At 52.5% G+C, this 9,394-nt stretch overlaps 1 non-coding gene across 1 annotated transcript; it reads left to right on the top strand.

Annotated features, from left to right (window-relative positions):
* Nucleotides 1-7,025: 7,025 nt before the first annotated feature.
* On the top strand, nt 7,026-7,107 carry TRNAS-AGA (transfer RNA serine (anticodon AGA)). Its single transcript has one exon. It is a non-coding gene; the product is annotated as a tRNA-Ser (tRNA).
* The last annotated feature ends 2,287 nt before the right edge of the window (nt 7,108-9,394 follow it).

The raw sequence follows: 9,394 nt of genomic DNA, 5'->3' as shown, positions 1-9,394 counted from the left end.
GTAAGTGTTGCTTTCAGCTCTGTGAGGATGGCTGAGTGGGTGAAAGCAACTGATTCGATATATTATCTTCACTTTCCATGGGTGTTCTGCTTTCTAAAGAGAAGTGTAGGTTCAAATCCCACTAATGACATCAATTTGATTTCTTTGACATCCCCAACTGGCCTCTTTTCAATGTCTCTCCTGACATTGCCCCAGCCCCTGCTCCAGGTTTCTGTGAGAGCAGTGGCAAGACTGACGCATAATTCAGACATGAACTTCTTGGGAAAGTGACGGCGAACCTCCTACTCTGGCAGTGTGACCACACAGTCAAGTGGCTAAGACCCCCCATCTGTACCAGGCTCCTGCTCTCTGCTCTGAGGACTGCACAAATGCCAGGCTTGTAATGCACCAAAGGGGTTGTATCCCCTTGTGTCACCAGCCCCACCCTGCAGTTGAGCCTTGGGTTCGTTATTTGGGCTCAGGCTGTGGCCAGAACAAGGCTATGGAAAGGGGATGGAGCCACATGCCTGTCTGTGGTGCCTGCAGCCCCCTGAGGGGAGAAAGGAAAACAGGCTCAGTCCCTCTCTGCTCACACAGGGGATGGAACTGCTGTGCGGAGTTTCATAACATCAAGGGGCTGAGAAAGAGCCAAAGGATTAACTTGATTCCATCAAACTCCCTTTTACACTTCCCTGTTTCCGTCCCTCCCCTATTGCTCTGCCGCTGGCTTTTAAAGCTGCTCACCGAGCTCAGGCCTTCCCCCTCCTCAGCCACACATGGGCAGGCTGAGCCTCAGGCTGATCAAAGGCAACCAAGGGAACAAGGGATCAAACCCTCCCAGACACACAATCCCACCTGACACCATCACTGACATGACCCCCAATCAGAGTCAAACTTCACACAGTCCAGAAAACTCACTTCACTCCCACCAGCCCATAGTACACTCACGGGCACCTCTTCAGCAGCACCATCTCCTGCTCTCCCTCTTACGCTCCCCTGGCTGCAGCCCCCTGTCCAAGACCTCATATAGAGTGGAACCCTGCTGATGGAAGGCATTGGGAGCAACCAGGGCTGGGTTCAACAGCTAGGGCTTCCTTTTCATCCATCTCACGCAGAACCAGCTTGAGCCCAACCCAGTAGGCTGGGAAATTCTCACACCCCCTGAGCACCTCGCACAGGCAATGCTTCCCCACTCGCAAGCACAGAGTCTGAGTGTAGAAAAGGACTTTTAAGAAAAGAGGCAGAAAAGTCAACTAGCAACAGCTTGGGAAATTTATCACACCCAGAGTTCATAACCAATCCCGAAGTAACTGGCCCAGGTCAACTGCCTTGAGCAATGTCCTTGGCCTCTCAGGCTCACCAGTCCAATACAGTCAAGCCACACACCGGACTTTCTCTGCACCTCCGAATTCAAATGCCCCGCTTATGACTTGGTCCAGTCCATGTGGGCACTGACACCTCACACTGATGCATTCCCTCATGTCACCTTTGCTCCCGTCCAGTGTTCTGCTTGCTCCTACCAGCCATGCGCCAGTTGTCCACTTTTTACTTCTCCTTCCAGCTGCCCACTGGTGATGCCACCTGTTTGTCCATGCGGGTCAAGCTTGAAGTAAAAGCCTCTGATTTAAGCTCTTGATATCTATAAAAACACAGCCTCATAGAAAATCACTAATACCCAACTCTATTTTATAACAGGCAAAAAAAGTTGATCAAACACAACTTTTATTTACATATACGCATATACAGAGCACCAACTTATACACAACACAAAGAACTGCATTATACTTTAATTGAAACCCCACCCGCACACAAAGCTTTAAACCAGGGAGCCCTGTGCAATCCATGTCTTAGGCAGTTACATCGACTGCCCTGTCCCCCACAATGACTTGGGGCATTGGTGAGATTTCACAATTCTTCTGCTGAGTGTTAGTATAAATTGTGATTTTACAACAATGTGTTTACAATTGGAAAAAGCTCATTGCTTCCTTGCTACCCATCAGGCTTTGTTTGCAAGGTATCACACATGCACACCTTTGCATTCTCATGCAAATGATCTCTGGGCGATACATTCCTCCCAGCCTTCAGCAGCATTGAGTTCCCACTGGCACATTCCTGAAGTAAGGAACCTAAATTGTTCTATCCAAAATCAGGCCTAATTGGTCGAGAAAACCCTGAGGGGTACCAGAAATTATCCCCTTTTTGGTGCCTTACAAAAAGAGACTTGCGGAGAAAAATCACCAACTTGAGCAAGTTCCATATTTGTGCTGCAGCCGCAGTTGGTGTTCTGTGTAAGGTGTGGGCTTGTGTGAGTGCTCAGCAGAGATTCCAATGCTTCCCATCTGGTTAGCAGAGCATGTCCACCTAGGTTTCTTGTGTCTACTCATGGTGTGCATTTGCTCAGACATAAGGTCCAGGGGCAGGGCTGGGGGGGCAACAGAACTGTGAGAGGTCTTTAGGGAAGGGACATGGGGCCATACTCCACATTCCCACCAGGGTTAGGCTGGGATTATGAGGAGGTGGGGGCAAGGGAGGGGTCCAATAAGCTTGGGTTAACTGGGGGCTGCAAGAAAGGAGGGAGGGGTTGGGGGCAGATTGGGTGGGAGCAGGGCAGCAATGTTAGCGTAACCCTTCTATTAATGCCAGATGCCTGCCAGAAAGGCCGTGTTCAACTCTTGTGGGGTTTTCCTGTCAAGGATACAACCAGCTGGCTCGAGCCCCCACCCAGTGGCCTGGAACAATTTCACCCCCGTGCTGGGTGCCTGTAAGGCAGTTCTCCCGCCACCTCACTAGCACAGAGTCTGAGATAGAAATGGCTTGTTTAATGACCATAACCTACCCCAGGTTACAGTGACAGATGCAGTGTATCTAAGCAAAGAAGAGACAAACCCCCTTCACCCAGATCCCATCCCCACATGCAGTAGAACCCAGTCTCTTGCTGGGGTCTTGGTCCTTTACCCCACACACGGTTACAGGATGTACATTCTGCCATGCAGTCCTGAACCCAGAGTCCACAGATATATCACAAGGGCAGTACTAGCTGTTCACTTGTCTGCAGCCTCCCTTTGCTGCCACCAGTCATAGCCTTCTGCTCCTCCTACCAACCATCCTCCATCATGATCCACCCAGCCCCACTGCTTGGAACTGCTCTTAGACAGAACCATGCAATTTCTGCTCTGTGTGGCCTCAGCTGCCACTCTATGATTTTAGATCCAGGTATCTTTTACATAGGCTTTCACAAACACCTGAGCAGCCAAATCTATTTTTTAACAGGTGCAGAGAATAAGTGTAATGAGGCTTATAACTATAGAGACAAAACAAACACAGGAACATAACAATCAACAAACCTGCCCAACCAACATCCCTTTTTTTTTTTCTCCCAATGCTTTAAGCCAGGGAGTCCTGTGTAATCAATGTCTTCTACAGCTATGGCGACTGCCCTGTCCCCCACAACAACCCAGAGCATTGGTGAGATCTCACAACTCCCACATTAAGTGTCAGCTTAAATTGTGATTTTACAACTACATGTTTACAATAGACCAAATCTCATGGCTTACTTCCTACCCATTAGGCTTTGCCTGAAAAGGTATCACACATGCACACCTTTGCATTCTCATGCAAATGATCACTGGGAGACACGTCCCTCCCAGCCTTCAGCACCATTGCGTTCCTTCTGCCACATTCCCTACATTAGGGACTGTGGGCGGATGTGTGGGGAGAGCTGTGGGACACTGTGGAGGACATGTTGGGCAGGGGCTGTAGAAGTGGCTGGTGAGAGAGTGGGCGGCTGGGCCAGCTGGGTGGTCACAGGCTGTGTGAGGGTGTCCAGACAGCCTGTTATCCATTTGGGCTCCATCTGACCTGGTGGTATCCCAGGTGGCTCCCAGGAGGCTGTTCAGCTCCTGGAGGTGGGGCAGATGGTGGCAGCATCATGGGCTTGGTAGTCGACTTGCCACAGTTCCTTCATTTTGCTCCATCGTTGGTCTGCTTTGCAGGTGGGGTGTCCCTTGGAGCTCAGGCTAGTCAAGAGGTAGCTGAAAACTGCAGCATCCTGGCACCAGCTTGTCATGTGGAGCAGTAACTCCTCATCCCCTCAGAGCACCAGAATTCCTTGGCCTTGGCCTCACTCCTGGCTGGGTTTCTGAAACCCCTCAGATGGGTTGAAGGGGAGGGTCTGGGGGATTCAAGGCTCCAGGTCATTGGCCATGGATTGCCACAGGATTGCTCTGGGGATCCATAGAGTGCACTGGATGGTATCCTGGTGGGAGCTTGTGCTGTCTGTGGTGCTAGCACCCTCTCAGCTTCAACCCACGGGGTTTCTGGGTCCCTGCATCTTTTAATGCAGCTGAACACACTGAACACAGAGCCCTGCTTGTGCTGGCAGAGGCATCTCCGCGTGACAGCCAGCCAGCACCATGGAGGACCCCCTCTTTCAGAAGAGCGACGCACAGCTCATCTCCATTCATTCTCTTTCAAAAGAGCCTTTCAGTGGAAGCGGCTCTTCCTGGAAGGGGAAGGGAGGAGGGATTTTGAAAGGAGCACCGTGTTCTGTCCAAATTCCTCTTCAATTTGCCCCATTGAAGCCCTATTGAAAGACTGTGTTCTGTGTGTAGATGCTCCACAGCATCCCTCAGAAGAGCCCCTCCTTTCAAAAACTATTGCAAAAGCACATGCTAGTCTATGTCTACGCATCAGCAGGTTTTTAAGGCAAAGTTGGGGCTCGTTTGAAAAATCCCACAGGGCAGCTCCACACAAAATACTTTCCTCCCATGTTAAATGAGAAGTACACAGCACTTTCCCTGGCATCCGTCTCCCTCTCCCAGATGAGGAAGAGCGCCTCTGCCAAAAGAGTCTTCCAGAAATAAGGCTGTGGCCACACCTGGCCAAAACTTCAAAATGGCCATGCTAATGGCCAGATCCAAGAATACTAATGAGTAACCCCCCCATATAGCTGTGCAGAGCCACACACGTTTGAAAGCCACACTTTACACGTGCTACAGCCAGAAGCGTGCGAATGCTAACGAGGTGCTAACCATTCAGTTCAGTGCCTCATTAGTATTCTTTGATTTGGCCATTTGCATGACAATTTCAAAGTTTTGGCCAAGTGTGGTCACAGCCAGAATGTGGGTAGATGCCTCAGGGGCCCTTTTTCCGAAAACGTTGTCCTCATGGTGCTGGATTTTTCAGTCCCTGGCCCTTTCCTTCCTCAGAGTGGGGATTGTGCGGCCACTCTCCAGAGGAAGACGGGATCAGTTATTTTGAGCCCCCTTTTTTGTGGCTCTGATTAGCATGGACGTGGCCCTCTGCAGTCGCTCAGAGATGAACCAATGCAGTGCTGGCCTCCATTAACCCCTTCCTCCATTGCAGCACTCCTAGTGGGGCGAGGTACAAGGGTTTTAGTTGGAGGGAGGTACCATGGCCCCAGTGGTGGGGAGGTACAAGGGCCCCAGTGGAGGGGAGGTACAATGGCCCCAGTGGGGGGAGAAGGAGGTACAATGCCCCTGGGCGGTGGGTAGACGTGCAATGGCTCCAGCATGGGAAGGAGGTAAGTTGTCCCCAGAGTGATGAGCTACAATGATCCCAGTGGGGGGAGGCACAAAGGCCCCAGCAGGGATGGAGGTACAGTGGCCCAAGAGGCAGGGGGAGGGAGAGGTACTATGGTCCCTGTGGGGGAGGGAGGTACAATGTCCCCAGCAGGGGAGGGGTGGAACAGTGTCCCCAGCATGGTGAGCTACAATGGTCCCAGTGGGGGGGAGGTTCACTGGCCCCTGTGGGTGAAGGGGAAGGTGCAATAGCTCCAGGGAGGGAAGGGGAGGTCCAATGGACCCAGCTGGGGGAGGGGGAGGTACAATGGTCCCAGGGGAGGACAATACCCACCCCCCGTGCCCCTAGTGTGTTGTTCTCAGACACCCCCGTTGGGCCGCTCTGTCCCTGAATGGGGGGCTGCCCAGGGCCCTGCTGCGATGGCCAGACAGGATTGGGCTCTCCCCAGCCAGGTCAGAGCAGGTCTGAGAGAGGAGAGAGAAAGTGAACAAGGAAAATGATTGACTTGTTCCCATCATATCAGAACTGGGGGCCACCAAATGACATGAATGAGCAGGAGGCGTAAAACAACTAACAGGAAGCTCTTCACCCGGCACACAGCCACCCCGCGGCTCTCCCCACTGGGGGAGACTGGGACGGCCAGGGCTATAGCAGGGATAAAAAAGCTCGATCAGTTCATGGAGGTTCGGTCCAGGCTGGGAAGGAATGTTGTCCCTCGGCTCTGTCTGTCAGGGGCTGGGCATGGATGGCAGGAGAGAGATCGTGACCTGTCCACTTCACTCCCTCTGGGGCACCAGGTATAGACCACTGTTGGCAGACAGGATACTGGGCTGGCTGGACCTTTGGTCTGACCCAGTACGGCCGTTCTTAGGTTCTTATCCATGTGGGGCTCCCCTCACCCCACGCACTGCCAGCCGGAGTCTGCAGGCACTGCTGGGGAGCCAGTCGGAGTCAGACCCATGCCAGGAACCAACCACCGCCTGCCTCTGTCCACGGCACTGCCCAGGGTGTGGTCACTGACAGCCACTGCTGTGTCTGGTCGGGGAGCAAAATGAAATGAAATGAAAATGTTCTTCTATTTGCACCTTGTTGCAACAATATTTTCTGAATTAGAAAGCTGTGATTATTCCGATTTTACATTGAACTTTCACCGGGCAGAATGATCCCCCTCCCCCACCATCTGCTGCCCCAGGGCCACAGTTCCCTCGAATGTTCCCTGGGGACGTAGAATACATTTTGCTCTGTGCACCAAGGCCTGGGCAGATGTGCACCTCCAAGAGAAACAACAGCTGCTGCCTGTGGGACTCTACTAATTAGCCAGGCAGCACCTGCATCTCTCCTGAGCAGCCGCCCAAGCACACAGCTTCCAGGGACACTGCCGGGGCCGGGGCTGAGGAAAGGGGAGGGCAGCAAACCCCACCAGCTGTCTGGTCGTGTTCCTGACCAGCCTCGGCCCACTGAGCATTCACCAGGGTCTCTGGCCTGGGGGCAGAGATAGTCTCACAGCTGTGATGGCCGAGCAGTTAAGGCGTTAGACTAGAAATCCAATAGGGTTTCCCTGCGCAGGTTCAAATCGTGCTCACAGCGAGGGCTGTGTTTTAGCCACATCCTGGAACCAGGACAACACAGCAGCACAGGCCCTGAGACACTGCCCAGGGGCTGTCTGTGACCAGTGTGTGGAAGAGGTCAGGGGAGTCTGTGCCTGGGGGAAATGCTGACCCTGGGGTGTGGTCACTGCTCTGGCTGATGCTGGGCCCAGCCTGTCTCCTATGTCAGCCCAACAGTGCGAAACTCACCTGTGTTATGCCCTGGCAAGGAGTGGGCAGCCCTGGTTCAGCTGCAGCCAGTGATAGGGCAGCTGCCTCTAAGGGAAGGGCCTGTTCCCAAGGCTGGCTCAGGGGCTCTGGTCTCTCCCAGCTCCTGAGCTGTGCAGTACACAGCTGGGAAAGGGACAGACACTTGCCCTAGGGGGAATGAATGTCACAATCTCCTCTCTGCCCCAACCGCAATAGACTGATCTGCAGAACCAGACACAAGGCCTGGGGCAGCTCTCCATGTGCCTGTGCCTAACCTTGGGCAAACTCTGGCTTGTTTTGTACTTGTCTCCAGCTGGGGCAGAGCCTCTTCAGGACACATCTCCTGCCCCACAGCTGAAATGAGCCCCACAGTTATGAGACCTCACTGAGGGACTGGCTGATTTTCTCCCACCTTGTGATGCTGGCTGCAGACCACATGCTGTTTTGGGGTGTCCTCAGTGAGGGTTTGGTGGTGGGGAGCAGCCTGGCTCAGAGACGTTATGAAGATTCTCAGGCCACATGCAGTCATGGTCCTCCCCTCCTCTTACACTGCCCTCTGTGGCTTTTGAGCCTTCCCCTTGAGGTGTCAGTACCAGCTGCCCCACCTCCAGGTGCCCAGAGGAGGACAGGTGAGCTGGGCTCCAGCCTGGGACTTCTCATCTCCCCTTCTGTTTCGTGAATTTTTAGCCTGGTTTTGATGCTCCTTCCTTTAAGCGCCATGTGTGCAATAGGAATAGCCTGGCAGCTCCAGGACCAGTTGTGAGGGCATCAGGAGAAGCCATGAGAAACACAACCTCAGACCACATCTATCTCTACACACACTGGTGAGTTCTGGGGCCCCAACCTTTTGCACTCAGGTTGACGAGCCAGCCCAACCCGAGACCTGGCTCCAGTGGGCCTCATTCATGCAGCAGGGGGGAAAAGACCTCACTCAGGTACCCCTGGGGACAAAATAGCCCAGCCCTTGGAGAAAACGAGATTTACAGTAGAGCACCACCAGGTCCCACTGAGATTGGAACTATGGCAAATACCAGACACCAACCTCTAGGGTCGGGGGAGCTTCTCTCCTGTCTCAGGGCTCCTTCTCGATGGCGTGTTGCTGACTCACAGTGAGGCACCAGAGATGGAGATGACACAACAGAGACAAAGGGGAGTGGAGGATGGTTGTACCCTCTAGGTACAGAATGTGCTGAAAACAAGGGTTGTGAAGTCTCCCAGCAGCCACCTCACAGCAGGGGTCCTGACCAAGAGACAGCTGCCCCATGGAGAAGACTCCCCATAGCAGAGGCTGTCTCCCTGAGTAGCAGCTTGCCAGGGGCTGAGGCAGTTCCCCCACAGAAGATCTCCCTGGCAGCAGAGTGACTGACAGAAAAAACAGCCCAAACACAAAAGAAGAAACAACTGCAGGAGCAACACTGACAGAGTGGGCAGAAATGAGGCCCCTCAAGTGTGTTTGCCGACTGCTTCAAGAACCTGCCCCACTGCCTTTCCCAAGATCCCATTTCCCTCCCTGGATTTTACCTCACAATGCTTCCATGGAGGGAGCCCTGCGCAATCCATGTCTTACACAGCAGAGATGACTGCCCTGTACCCTCACAACAACTTCAAACATTGATGAGACTCCTCAGTTCTTACACTGGGTGATAGCCTAAATTGTGACTTTACAACAACATGTTGTTTACAGTAGACAAATTCTCATTGCTTTGCCAGTTCCCATCAGGCTTTGTTTCCAAGGCATTACATAAGCACACCTTTGCATTTTCATGCAGACGCTCTCTAAAGGACACATTCCCCAAACCCTTCAGCAATACTGAGCTCCTGCTGGCACATTCCTTACATCTAAAAATAATACTCAAAGTGCTCATATGAGAACCAAAACTAAAACCTTTTCTGTTCAATATATTCATGAACGGTTTAGATATTGGCAAAGAAAGTACGCTTATTAAGTTTGCAGATGATACCAAGCTGGGGGAGGGGTTGCAACTGCTGTGAAGGACAGGGTCAAAGTTCAAAATGATCTGGAGAAATTGGAGAAATGGTCTGAGGCAAACAGGATGAAGTTTAATCAGGACAAATGC

This window comes from Carettochelys insculpta, chromosome 7, assembly GCF_033958435.1.
Source record: "Carettochelys insculpta isolate YL-2023 chromosome 7, ASM3395843v1, whole genome shotgun sequence".
Classification (NCBI taxonomy): Eukaryota; Metazoa; Chordata; order Testudines; family Carettochelyidae; genus Carettochelys; species Carettochelys insculpta.
The sequence above is the reverse complement of the archived record's forward strand: the minus strand, read 5'-3'. Positions and strand labels throughout refer to the sequence as shown.